Genomic DNA, 14,187 nt, shown 5'->3' with positions numbered 1-14,187 from the left:
GAGGGTTTCGGGTCCAGGTGAGGGTACGAGAACGCTTTAGGGGGAGCGTACGTGTGAGGGCGTGGGTTAGTGTTAGCGTACGGGTTAGTAATAGGGGACGGGTGAGGGTCAGGCTTCGGGGAAGGGTTAGGATTAGGGTTCGGGCTAGGGTTAGGGTTAGGGGACGGGGACGGTTTAGGGTCCAGGTGAGGGTACGACAACGCTTTAGGGGGAGCGTACGTGTGAGGGCGCGGGTTAGTGTTAGCGTATGGGTTAGGATTAGGGGACGGGTGACGGACAGGCTTCGGGGAAGGGTTAGGGCTAGGGTTCGGGCTAGGGTTAGGTTTAGGGGACGGGCAGGGTGTAGGGTCCAGGTGAGGGTACGACAACGCTTTAGGGGGAGCGTACGTGTGAGGGCGCGGGTTAGTGTTAGCGTACGGGTTACGATTAGGGGACGGGTGAGTGTCAGGCTTCGGGGAAGGTTTATGGTTAGGGTTCGGGCTAGGGTTAGGGTTAGGGGACGGGGAGGGTTTAGGGTCCAGGTGAGGGTATGACAACGCTTTAGGGGGTGCGTACGTGTGAGGGAGCGGGTTAGTGTTAGCGTACGGATTAAGATTAGCGGACGGGTGAGGGTCAGGCTTCGCGGAAGTGCTAGGGTTAGGGTTCGGGCTAGGGTTAGGGTTAGGGGACGGGGAGGGTTTAGGGTCCAGGTGAGGGTACGACAACGCTTTAGGGGGAGCGTACGTGTGAGGGCGCGGGTTAGTGTTAGCGTACGGGTTAGGATTAGGGGACGGGTGAGGGTCAGGCTTCGGGGAAGGGTTAGGGTTAGGGTTCGGGCTAGGGTTATGTTTAGGGGACGGGGAGGGTTTAGGGTCCAGGTGAGGGTATGACAACGCTTTAGGGGGAGCGTACGTGTGAGGGCGCGGGTTAGTGTTAGCGTACGGGTTACGATTAGGGGACGGGTGAGGGTCAGGCTTCGGGGAAGGGTTAGGGTTAGGGTTCGGGCTAGGGTTAGGGTTAGGGGACAGGCACGGTTTAGGGTCCAGGTGAGGGTACGACAACGCTTTAGGGGGAGCGTACGTGTGAGGGCGCGGGTTCGTGTTAGCGTACGGGTTAGGATTAGGGGACGGGTGAGGGTCAGGCTTCGGGGAAGGGTTAGGGTTAGGGTTCGGGCTAGGGTTAGGCTTAGGGGACGGGGACGGTTTAGGGTCCAGGTGAGGGTACGACAACGCTTTAGGGGGAGCGTACGTGTGAGGGCGCGGGTTAGTGTTAGCGTACGGGTTAGGATTAGGGGACGGGTGAGGGTCAGGCTTCGGGGAAGGGTTAGGGTTAGGGTTCGGGCTAGGGTTAGGGTTAGGGGACGGGGAGGGCTTAGGGTGCAATTGAGGGTTCGACAACGCTTTAGGGGGAGCGTACGTGTGAGGGCGCGGGTTAGTGTTAGCGTACGGGTTAGGATTAGGGGACGGGTGAGGGTCAGGCTTCGGGGAAGGGTTAGGGTTAGGGTTCGGGCTAGGGTTAGGGTTAGGGGACGGGGACGGTTTAGCGTCCAGGTGAGGGTACGACAACGCTTTGGGGGAGCGTATGTGTGAGGGCGCGGGTTAGTGTTAGCGTACGGGTTAGGATTAGGGGACGGGTGAGGGTCAGGCTTCGGGGAAGGGTTAGGGTTAGGGTTCGGGCTAGGGTTAGGCTTAGGGGACGGGGACGGTTTAGGGTCCAGGTGAGGGTACGACAACGCTTTAGGGGGAGCGTACGTGTGAGGGCGCGGGTTAGTGTTAGCGTACGGGTTAGGATTAGGGGACGGGTGAGGGTCAGGCTTCGGGGAAGTGTTAGGGTTAGGGTTCGGGCTAGGGTTAGGTTTAGGGGACGGGGACGGCTTAGGGTGCAATTGAGGGTTCGACAACGCTTTAGGGGGAGCGTACGTGTGAGGGCGCAGGTTAGTGTTAGCGTACGGGTTAGGATTAGGGGACGGGTGAGGGTCAGGCTTCGGGGGAGCGTTAGGGTTAGGGTTCGGGCTAGGGTTAGGGTTAGGGGACAGGGAGGGTTTAGGGTCCATGTGAGGGTACGACAACGCTTTAGGGGGAGCTTACGTGTGAGGGCGTGGGTTAGTGTTAGCGTACGGGTTAGGATTAGGGGACGGGTGAGGGTCAGGCTTCGGGGAAGGGTTAGGGTTAGGGTTCGGGCTAGGGTTAGGGTTAGGGGACGCGGAGGGTTTAGGGTCCAGGTGAGGGTACGACAACGCTTTAGGGGGAGCGTACGTGTGAGGGCGCGGGTTAGTGTTAGCGTACGGGTTAGGATTAGGGGACGGGTGAGGGTCAGGCTTCGGGGAAGGGTTAGGGTTAGGGTTCGGGCTAGGGTTAGGGTTAGGGGACGCGGAGGGTTTAGGGTCCAGGTGAGGGTACGACAACGCTTTAGGGGGAGCGTACGTGTGAGGGCGCGGGTTAGTGTTAGCGTACGGGTTAGGATTATGGGACGGGTGAGGGTCAGGCTTCGGGGAACGGTTAGGCTTAGGGTTCGGGCTAGGGTTAGGGTTAGGGGACGGGGACGGTTTAGGGTCCAGGTGAGGGTACGACAACGCTTTGGGGGAGCGTATGTGTGAGGGCGCGGGTTAGTGTTAGCGTACGGGTTAGGATTAGGGGACGGGTGAGGGTCAGGCTTCGGGGAAGGTTTAGGGTTAGGGTTCGGGCTAGGGTTAGGCTTAGTGGACGGGGACGGTTTAGGGTCCAGGTGAGGGTACGACAACGCTTTAGGGGGAGCGTACGTGTGAGGGCGCGGGTTAGTGTTAGCGTACGGGTTAGGATTAGGGGACGGGTGAGGGTCAGGCTTCGGGGAAGGGTTAGGGTTAGGGTTCGGGCTAGGGTTAGGGTTAGCGGACGGGGACGGTTTAGGGTCCAGGTGAGGGTACGACAACGCTTTGGGGGAGCGTATGTGTGAGGGCGCGGGTTAGTGTTAGCGTACGGGTTAGGATTAGGGGACGGGTGAGGGTCAGGCTTCGGGGAAGGGTTAGGGTTAGGGTTCGGGCTAGGGTTAGGGTTAGGGGACGGGGAGGGTTTCGGGTCCAGGTGAGGGTACGACAACGCTTTAGGGGGAGCGTACGTGTGAGGGCGTGGGTTAGTGTTAGCGTACGGGTTAGTAATAGGGGACGGGTGAGGGTCAGGCTTCGGGGAAGTGTTAGGATTAGGGTTCGGGCTAGGGTTAGGGTTAGGGGACGGGGACGGTTTAGGGTCCAGGTGAGGGTACGACAACGCTTTAGGGGGAGCGTACGTGTGAGGGCGCGGGTTAGTGTTAGCGTACGGGTTAGGATTAGGGGACGGGTGAGGGTCAGGCTTCGGGGAAGGGTTAGGGTTAGGGTTCGGGCTAGGGTTAGGGTTAGGGGACGGGGAGGGTTTAGGGTCCAGGTGAGGGTACGACAACGCTTTAGGGGCAGCGTACGTGTGAGGGTGCTGGTTAGTGTTAGCGTACGGGTTAGGATTAGGGGACGGGTGAGGGTCAGGCTTCGGGGAAGTGTTAGGGTTAGGGTTCGGGCTAGGGTTAGGGTTAGGGGACGGGGACGGCTTAGGGTGCAGGTGAGGGTACGACAACGCTTTAGGGGGAGCGTACGTGTGAGGGCCCGGGTTAGTTTTAGCGTACGGGTTAGGATTAGGGGACGGGTGAGGGTCAGGCTTCGGGGAAGGGTTACGGTTAGGGTTCGGGCTAGGGTTAGGGTTAGGGGACGGGGAGGGTTTAGGGTCCAGGTGAGGGTACGACAACGCTTTAGGGGGAGCGTACGTGTGAGGGCGCGGGTTAGTTTTAGCGTACGGGTTAGGATTAGGGGACGGGTGAGGGTCAGGCTTCGCGGAAGTGTTAGGGTTAGGGTTCGGGCTAGGGTTAGGGTTAGGGGACGGGGAGGGTTTAGGGTCCAGGTGAGGGTATGACAACGCTTTAGGGGGAGCGTACGTGTGAGGGCGCGGGTTAGTGTTAGCGTACGGGTTAGGATTAGAGGACGGGTGAGGGTCAGGCTTCGGGGAAGTGTTATGGTTAGGGTTCGGGCTAGGGTTAGGGTTAGGGGACGGGGACGGCTTAGGGTGCAGGTGAGGGTACGACAACGCTTTAGGGGGAGCGTACGTGTGAGGGCGCGGGTTAGTGTTAGCGTACGGGTTAGGATTAGGGGACTGGTGAGGGTCAGGCTTCGGGGAAGGGTTAGGGTTAGGTTTCGGGCTAGGGTTAGGGTTAGGGGACGGGGAGGGTTTAGGGTCCAGGGGAGGGTACGACAACGCTTTAGGGGGAGCGTACGTGTGAGGGCGCGGGTTAGTGTTAGCGTACGGGTTAGGATTAGGGGACGGGTTAGGGTCAGGCTTCGGGGAAGGGTTAGGTTTAGGGTTCTGGCTAGGGTTAGGGTTAGGGGACGGGGACGGTTTAGGGTCCAAGTGAGGGTACGACAACGCTTTAGGGGGAGCGTACGTGTGAGGGCGCGGGTCAGTGTTAGCGTACGGGTTAGGATTAGGGGACGGGTGAGGGTCAGGCTTCGGGGAAGGGTTAGGGTTAGGGTTCGGGCTAGGGTTAGGGTTAGGGGACGGGGAGGGTTTAGGGTCCAGGTGAGGGTACGACAACGCTTTAGGGGGAGCGTACGTGTGACGGCGCGTGTTAGTGTTAGCGTACGGGTTAGGATTAGGGGACGGGTGACGGTCAGGCTTCGGGGAAGGGTTAGGGTTAGGGTTCGGGCTAGGGTTAGGGTTAGGTGACGGGGAGGGTTTAGGGTCCAGGGGAGGGTACGACAACGCTTTAGGGGGAGCGTACGTGTGAGGGCGTGGGTTAGTGTTAGCGTACGGGGTAGGATTAGGGGACGGGTGAGGGTCAGGCTTCGGGTAAGTGTTAGGGTTAGGGTTCGGGCTAGGGTTAGGGTTAGGGGACGGGGACGGCTTAGTGTGCAGGTGAGGGTACGACAACGCTTTAGGGGGAGCGTACGTGTGAGGGCCCGGGTTAGTTTTAGCGTACGGGTTAGGATTAGGGGACGGGTGAGGGTCAGGCTTCGGGGAAGGGTTAGGGTTAGTGTTCGGGCTAGGGTTAGGGTTAGGGGACGGGGAGGGTTTAGGGTCCAGGTGAGGGTACGACAACGCTTTAGGGGGAGCGTACGTGTGAGGGCGTGGGTTAGTGTTAGCGTACGGGTTAGGATTAGGGGACGGGTGAGGGTCAGGCTTCGGGGAAGGGTTAGGGTTAGGGTTCGGGCTAGGGTTAGGGTTAGGGGACGGGGAGGGTTTAGGGTCCAGGTGAGGGTACGACAACGCTTTAGGGGGAGCGTACGTGTGAGGGCGCGGGTTAGTGTTAGCGTACGGGTTAGGATTAGGGGACGGCTGAGGGTCGGGCTTCGGGGAAGGGTTAGGGTTAGGGTTCGGGCTAGGGTTAGGGTTAGGGGACGGGGAGGGTTTCGGGTCCAGGTGAGGGTACGAGAACGCTTTAGGGGGAGCGTACGTGTGAGGGCGTGGGTTAGTGTTAGCGTACGGGTTAGTAATAGGGGACGGGTGAGGGTCAGGCTTCGGGGAAGGGTTAGGATTAGGGTTCGGGCTAGGGTTAGGGTTAGGGGACGGGGACGGTTTAGGGTCCAGGTGAGGGTACGACAACGCTTTAGGGGGAGCGTACGTGTGAGGGCGCGGGTTAGTGTTAGCGTATGGGTTAGGATTAGGGGACGGGTGAGGGACAGGCTTCGGGGAAGGGTTAGGGCTAGGGTTCGGGCTAGGGTTAGGTTTAGGGGACGGGCAGGGTGTAGGGTCCAGGTGAGGGTACGACAACGCTTTAGGGGGAGCGTACGTGTGAGGGCGCGGGTTAGTGTTAGCGTACGGGTTACGATTAGGGGACGGGTGAGTGTCAGGCTTCGGGGAAGGTTTATGGTTAGGGTTCGGGCTAGGGTTAGGGTTAGGGGACGGGGAGGGTTTAGGGTCCAGGTGAGGGTATGACAACGCTTTAGGGGGTGCGTACGTGTGAGGGAGCGGGTTAGTGTTAGCGTACGGATTAAGATTAGCGGACGGGTGAGGGTCAGGCTTCGCGGAAGTGCTAGGGTTAGGGTTCGGGCTAGGGTTAGGGTTAGGGGACGGGGAGGGTTTAGGGTCCAGGTGAGGGTACGACAACGCTTTAGGGGGAGCGTACGTGTGAGGGCGCGGGTTAGTGTTAGCGTACGGGTTAGGATTAGGGGACGGGTGAGGGTCAGGCTTCGGGGAAGGGTTAGGGTTAGGGTTCGGGCTAGGGTTATGTTTAGGGGACGGGGAGGGTTTAGGGTCCAGGTGAGGGTATGACAACGCTTTAGGGGGAGCGTACGTGTGAGGGCGCGGGTTAGTGTTAGCGTACGGGTTACGATTAGGGGACGGGTGAGGGTCAGGCTTCGGGGAAGGGTTAGGGTTAGGGTTCGGGCTAGGGTTAGGGTTAGGGGACAGGCACGGTTTAGGGTCCAGGTGAGGGTACGACAACGCTTTAGGGGGAGCGTACGTGTGAGGGCGCGGGTTCGTGTTAGCGTACGGGTTAGGATTAGGGGACGGGTGAGGGTCAGGCTTCGGGGAAGGGTTAGGGTTAGGGTTCGGGCTAGGGTTAGGCTTAGGGGACGGGGACGGTTTAGGGTCCAGGTGAGGGTACGACAACGCTTTAGGGGGAGCGTACGTGTGAGGGCGCGGGTTAGTGTTAGCGTACGGGTTAGGATTAGGGGACGGGTGAGGGTCAGGCTTCGGGGAAGGGTTAGGGTTAGGGTTCGGGCTAGGGTTAGGGTTAGGGGACGGGGAGGGCTTAGGGTGCAATTGAGGGTTCGACAACGCTTTAGGGGGAGCGTACGTGTGAGGGCGCGGGTTAGTGTTAGCGTACGGGTTAGGATTAGGGGACGGGTGAGGGTCAGGCTTCGGGGAAGGGTTAGGGTTAGGGTTCGGGCTAGGGTTAGGGTTAGGGGACGGGGACGGTTTAGCGTCCAGGTGAGGGTACGACAACGCTTTGGGGGAGCGTATGTGTGAGGGCGCGGGTTAGTGTTAGCGTACGGGTTAGGATTAGGGGACGGGTGAGGGTCAGGCTTCGGGGAAGGGTTAGGGTTAGGGTTCGGGCTAGGGTTAGGCTTAGGGGACGGGGACGGTTTAGGGTCCAGGTGAGGGTACGACAACGCTTTAGGGGGAGCGTACGTGTGAGGGCGCGGGTTAGTGTTAGCGTACGGGTTAGGATTAGGGGACGGGTGAGGGTCAGGCTTCGGGGAAGTGTTAGGGTTAGGGTTCGGGCTAGGGTTAGGTTTAGGGGACGGGGACGGCTTAGGGTGCAATTGAGGGTTCGACAACGCTTTAGGGGGAGCGTACGTGTGAGGGCGCAGGTTAGTGTTAGCGTACGGGTTAGGATTAGGGGACGGGTGAGGGTCAGGCTTCGGGGGAGCGTTAGGGTTAGGGTTCGGGCTAGGGTTAGGGTTAGGGGACAGGGAGGGTTTAGGGTCCATGTGAGGGTACGACAACGCTTTAGGGGGAGCTTACGTGTGAGGGCGTGGGTTAGTGTTAGCGTACGGGTTAGGATTAGGGGACGGGTGAGGGTCAGGCTTCGGGGAAGGGTTAGGGTTAGGGTTCGGGCTAGGGTTAGGGTTAGGGGACGCGGAGGGTTTAGGGTCCAGGTGAGGGTACGACAACGCTTTAGGGGGAGCGTACGTGTGAGGGCGCGGGTTAGTGTTAGCGTACGGGTTAGGATTAGGGGACGGGTGAGGGTCAGGCTTCGGGGAAGGGTTAGGGTTAGGGTTCGGGCTAGGGTTAGGGTTAGGGGACGCGGAGGGTTTAGGGTCCAGGTGAGGGTACGACAACGCTTTAGGGGGAGCGTACGTGTGAGGGCGCGGGTTAGTGTTAGCGTACGGGTTAGGATTATGGGACGGGTGAGGGTCAGGCTTCGGGGAACGGTTAGGGTTAGGGTTCGGGCTAGGGTTAGGGTTAGGGGACGGGGACGGTTTAGGGTCCAGGTGAGGGTACGACAACGCTTTGGGGGAGCGTATGTGTGAGGGCGCGGGTTAGTGTTAGCGTACGGGTTAGGATTAGGGGACGGGTGAGGGTCAGGCTTCGGGGAAGGTTTAGGGTTAGGGTTCGGGCTAGGGTTAGGCTTAGTGGACGGGGACGGTTTAGGGTCCAGGTGAGGGTACGACAACGCTTTAGGGGGAGCGTACGTGTGAGGGCGCGGGTTAGTGTTAGCGTACGGGTTAGGATTAGGGGACGGGTGAGGGTCAGGCTTCGGGGAAGGGTTAGGGTTAGGGTTCGGGCTAGGGTTAGGGTTAGCGGACGGGGACGGTTTAGGGTCCAGGTGAGGGTACGACAACGCTTTGGGGGAGCGTATGTGTGAGGGCGCGGGTTAGTGTTAGCGTACGGGTTAGGATTAGGGGACGGGTGAGGGTCAGGCTTCGGGGAAGGGTTAGGGTTAGGGTTCGGGCTAGGGTTAGGGTTAGGGGACGGGGAGGGTTTCGGGTCCAGGTGAGGGTACGACAACGCTTTAGGGGGAGCGTACGTGTGAGGGCGTGGGTTAGTGTTAGCGTACGGGTTAGTAATAGGGGACGGGTGAGGGTCAGGCTTCGGGGAAGTGTTAGGATTAGGGTTCGGGCTAGGGTTAGGGTTAGGGGACGGGGACGGTTTAGGGTCCAGGTGAGGGTACGACAACGCTTTAGGGGGAGCGTACGTGTGAGGGCGCGGGTTAGTGTTAGCGTACGGGTTAGGATTAGGGGACGGGTGAGGGTCAGGCTTCGGGGAAGGGTTAGGGTTAGGGTTCGGGCTAGGGTTAGGGTTAGGGGACGGGGAGGGTTTAGGGTCCAGGTGAGGGTACGACAACGCTTTAGGGGCAGCGTACGTGTGAGGGTGCGGGTTAGTGTTAGCGTACGGGTTAGGATTAGGGGACGGGTGAGGGTCAGGCTTCGGGGAAGTGTTAGGGTTAGGGTTCGGGCTAGGGTTAGGGTTAGGGGACGGGGACGGCTTAGGGTGCAGGTGAGGGTACGACAACGCTTTAGGGGGAGCGTACGTGTGAGGGCCCGGGTTAGTTTTAGCGTACGGGTTAGGATTAGGGGACGGGTGAGGGTCAGGCTTCGGGGAAGGGTTACGGTTAGGGTTCGGGCTAGGGTTAGGGTTAGGGGACGGGGAGGGTTTAGGGTCCAGGTGAGGGTACGACAACGCTTTAGGGGGAGCGTACGTGTGAGGGCGCGGGTTAGTTTTAGCGTACGGGTTAGGATTAGGGGACGGGTGAGGGTCAGGCTTCGCGGAAGTGTTAGGGTTAGGGTTCGGGCTAGGGTTAGGGTTAGGGGACGGGGAGGGTTTAGGGTCCAGGTGAGGGTATGACAACGCTTTAGGGGGAGCGTACGTGTGAGGGCGCGGGTTAGTGTTAGCGTACGGGTTAGGATTAGGGGACGGGTGAGGGTCAGGCTTCGGGGAAGTGTTATGGTTAGGGTTCGGGCTAGGGTTAGGGTTAGGGGACGGGGACGGCTTAGGGTGCAGGTGAGGGTACGACAACGCTTTAGGGGGAGCGTACGTGTGAGGGCGCGGGTTAGTGTTAGCGTACGGGTTAGGATTAGGGGACTGGTGAGGGTCAGGCTTCGGGGAAGGGTTAGGGTTAGGTTTCGGGCTAGGGTTAGGGTTAGGGGACGGGGAGGGTTTAGGGTCCAGGGGAGGGTACGACAACGCTTTAGGGGGAGCGTACGTGTGAGGGCGCGGGTTAGTGTTAGCGTACGGGTTAGGATTAGGGGACGGGTTAGGGTCAGGCTTCGGGGAAGGGTTAGGTTTAGGGTTCTGGCTAGGGTTAGGGTTAGGGGACGGGGACGGTTTAGGGTCCAAGTGAGGGTACGACAACGCTTTAGGGGGAGCGTACGTGTGAGGGCGCGGGTCAGTGTTAGCGTACGGGTTAGGATTAGGGGACGGGTGAGGGTCAGGCTTCGGGGAAGGGTTAGGGTTAGGGTTCGGGCTAGGGTTAGGGTTAGGGGACGGGGAGGGTTTAGGGTCCAGGTGAGGGTACGACAACGCTTTAGGGGGAGCGTACGTGTGAGGGCGCAGGTTAGTGTTAGCGTACGGGTTAGGATTAGGGGACGGGTGAGGGTCAGGCTTCGGGAAAGGTAAAGGGTTAGGGTTCGGGCTAGGGTTAGGGTTAGGGGACAGGGACGGTTTAGGGTCCAGGTGAGGGTACGACAACGTTTTAGGGGGAGCGTACGTGTGAGGGCGCGGGTTCGTGTTAGCGTACGGGTTAGGATTATGGGACGGGTGAGGGTCAGGCTTCGGGGAACGGTTAGGGTTAGGGTTCGGGCTAGGGTTAGGGTTACGGGACGGGGACGGCTTAGGGTGCAGGTGAGGGTACGACAACGCTTTAGGGGGAGCGTACGTGTGAGGGCGCGGGTTAGTTTTAGCGTACGGGTTAGGGTTAGGGGACTGGTGAGGGTCAGGCTTCGCGGAAGTGTTAGGGTTAGGGTTCGGGCTAGGGTTAGGGTTAGGGGACGGGGAGGGTTTAGGGTCCAGGTGAGGGTACGACAACGCTTTAGGGGGAGCGTACGTGTGAGGGCGCGGGTTAGTGTTAGCGTACGGGTTAGGATTATGGGACGGGTGAGGGTCAGGCTTCGGGGAAGTGTTAGGGTTAGGGTTCGGGCTAGGGTTAGGGTTAGGGGACGGGGACGGCTTAGGGTGCAGGTGAGGATACGACAACGCTTTAGGGGGAGCGTACGTGTGAGGGCGCCGGTTAGTTTTAGCGTACGGGTTAGGATTAGGGGACGGGTGAGGGTCAGGCTTCGGGGAAGGGTTAGGGTTAGGGTTCGGGCTAGGGTTAGGGTTAGGTGACGGGGAGGGTTTAGGGTCCATGTGCGGGTACGACAACGCTTTAGGGGGAGCGTACGTGTGAGGGCGTGGGTTAGTGTTAGCGTACGGGTTAGGATTAGGGGACGGGTGAGGGTCAGGCTTCGGGGAAGGGTTAGGGTTAGGGTTCGGGCTAGGGTTAGTGTTAGGGGATGCGGAGGGTTTAGGGTCCAGGTGAGGGTACGACAACGCTTTAGGGGGAGCGTACGTGTGAGGGCGCGGGTTAGTGTTAGCGTACGGGTTAGGATTAGGGGACGGGTGAGGGTCAGGCTTCGGGGAAGGGTTAGGGTTAGGGTTCGGGCTAGGGTTAGGGTTAGGGGACGGGGACGGTTTAGGGTCCAGGTGAGGGTACGACAACGCTTTGGGGGAGCGTATGTGTGAGGGCGCGGGTTAGTGTTAGCGTACGGGTTAGGATTAGGGGACGGGTGAGGGTCAGGCTTCGGGGAAGGGTTATGGTTAGGGTTCGGGCTAGGGTTAGGTTTAGGGGACGGGGACGGCTTAGGGTGCAATTGAGGGTTCGACAACGCTTTAGGGGGAGCGTACGTGTGAGGGCGCGGGTTAGTGTTAGCGTACGGGTTAGGATTAGGGGACGGGTGAGGGTCAGGCTTCGGGGAAGGGTTAGGGTTAGGGTTCGGGCTAGGGTTAGGGTTAGGGGACGGGGAGGGTTTAGGGTCCATGTGAGGGTACGACAACGCTTTAGGGGGAGCGTACGTGTGAGGGCGTGGGTTAGTGTTAGCGTACGGGTTAGGATTAGGGGACGGGTGAGGGTCAGGCTTCGGGGAAGGGTTAGGGTTAGGTTTCGGGCTAGCGTTAGGGTTAGGGGACGCGGAGGGTTTAGGGTCCAGGTGAGGGTACGACAACGCTTTAGGGGGAGCGTACGTGTGAGGGCGCGGGTTAGTGTTAGCGTACGGGTTAGGATTAGGGGACGGGTGAGGGTCAGGCTTCGGGGAAGGGTTAGGGTTAGGGTTCGGGCTAGGGTTAGGGTTAGGGGACGGGGACGGTTTAGTGTCCAGGTGAGGGTACGACAACGCTTTGGTGGAGCGTATGTGTGAGGGCGCAGGTTAGTGTTAGCGTACGGGTTAGGATTAGGGGACGGGTGAGGGTCAGGCTTCGGGGAAGGTTTAGGGTTAGGGTTCGGGCTAGGGTTAGGCTTAGGGGACGGGGACGGTTTAGGGTCCAGGTGAGGGTACGACAACGCTTTAGGGGGAGCGTACGTGTGAGGGCGCGGGTTAGTGTTAGCGTACGGGTTAGGATTATGGGACGGGTGAGGGTCAGGCTTCGGGGAAGGGTTAGGGTTAGGGTTCGGGCTAGGGTTAGGGTTAGGGGACAGGGACGGTTTAGTGTCCAGGTGAGGGTACGACAACGCTTTGGGGGAGCGTATGTGTGAGGGCGCGGGTTAGTGTTAGCGTACGGGTTAGGATTAGGGGACGGGTGAGGGTCAGGCTTCGGGGAAGGGTTAGGGTTAGGGTTCGGGCTAGGGTTAGGGTTAGGGGACGGGGAGGGTTTAGGGTCCAGGTGAGGGTACGACAACGCTTTGGGGGAGCGTACGTGTGAGGGCGCGGGTTAGTGTTAGCGTACGGGTTAGGATTAGGGGACGGGTGAGGGTTAGGCTTCGGGGAAGGGTTAGGGTTAGGGTTCGGGCTAGGGTTAGGGTTAGGGGACGGGGAGGGTTTAGGGTCCAGGTGAGGGTACGACAACGCTTTAAGGGCAGCGTACGTGTGAGGGCGCGGGTTAGTGTTAGCGTACGGGTTAGGATTAGGGGACGGGTGAGGGTCAGGCTTCGGGGAAGTGTTAGGGTTAGGGTTCGGGCTAGGGTTAGGGTTAGGGGACGGGGACGGCTTAGGGTGCAGGTGAGGGTACGACAACGCTTTAGGGGGAGCGTACGTGTGAGGGCCCGGGTTAGTTTTAGCGTACGGGTTAGGATTAGGGGACGGGTGAGGGTCAGGCTTCGGGGAAGGGTTAGGGTTAGGGTTCGGGCTAGGGTTAGGGTTAGGGGACGGGGAGAGTTTAGGGTCCAGGTGAGGGTACGACAACGCTTTAGGGGGAGCGTACGTGTGAGGGCGCGGGTTAGTTTTAGCGTACAGGTTAGGATTAGGGGACGGGTGAGGGTCAGGCTTCGCGGAAGTGTTAGGGTTAGGGTTTGGGCTAGGGTTAGGGTTAGGGGACGGGGAGGGTTTAGGGTCCAGGTGAGGGTACGACAACGCTTTAGGGGGAGCGTACGTGTGAGGGCGCGGGTTAGTGTTAGCGTACGGGTTAGGATTAGGGGACGCGTGAGGGTCAGGCTTCGGGGAAGGGTTAGGGTTAGGGTTCGGGCTAGGGTTAGGGTTAGGGGACGGGGACGGCTTAGGGTGCAGGTGAGGGTACGACAACGCTTTAGGGGGAGCGTACATGTGAGGGCCCGGGTTAGTTTTAGCGTACGGGTTAGGATTAGGGGACGGGTGAGGGTCAGGCTTCGGGGAAGGGTTAGGGTTAGGGTTCGGGCTAGGGTTAGGGTTAGAGGACGGGGACGGTTTAGGGTCCAGGTGAGGGTACGACAACGCTTTAGGGGGAGCGTACGTGTGAGGGCGCGGGTTCGTGTTAGCGTACGGGTTATGATTAGGTGACGGGTGAGGGTCAGGCTTCGGGGAAGGGTTAGGGTTAGGGTTCGGGCTAGGGTTAGGGTTAGGGGACGGGGACGGTTTAGGGTCCAGGTGAGGGTACGACAACGCTTTAGGGGGAGCGTACGTGTGAGGGCGCGGGTTAGTGTTAGCGTACGGGTTAGGATTAGGGGACGGGTGAGGGTCAGGCTTCGGGGAAGGGTTAGGGTTAGAGTTCGGGCTAGGGTTAGGCTTAGGGGACGGGGACGGTTTAGGGTCCAGGTGAGGGTACGACAACGCTTTAGGGGGAGCGTACGTGTGAGGGCACGGGTTAGTGTTAGCGTACGGGTTAGGATTAGGGGACGGGTGAGGGTCAGGCTTCGGGGAAGGGTTAGGGTTAGGGTTCGGGCTAGGGTTAGGGTTAGGGGACGGGGAGGGTTTAGGGTCCAGGTGAGGGTACGACAACGCTTTAGGGGGAGCGTACGTGAGAGGGCGCGGGTTAGTGTTAGCGTACGGGTTAGGATTAGGGGACGGGTGAGGGTCAGGCTTCGGGGAAGGGTTAGGGTTAGGGTTCGGGCTAGGGTTAGGGTTAGGGGACGGGGAGGGTTTAGGGTCCAGGTGAGGGTACGACAACGCTTTAGGGGGAGCGTACGTGTGAGGGCGCGGGTTAGTGTTAGCGTACGGGTTAGGATTAAGGAACGGGTGAGGGTCAGGCTTCGGGGAAGGGTTAGGGCTAGGGTTCGGACTAGGGTTAGGTTTAGGGGACGGGGACGGCTTAGGGTGCAATTGAGGGTTCGACAACGCTTTAGGGGGAGCGTACGTGTGAGGGCGCGGGTTAGTGTTAGCGTACGGGT

The sequence above is a fragment of the Grampus griseus genome (genome assembly GCF_964374135.1).
Source record: "Grampus griseus genome assembly, chromosome: 10".
NCBI classification, from domain to species: Eukaryota; Metazoa; Chordata; class Mammalia; order Artiodactyla; family Delphinidae; genus Grampus; species Grampus griseus.
The sequence above is the reverse complement of the archived record's forward strand: the minus strand, read 5'-3'. Positions refer to the sequence as shown.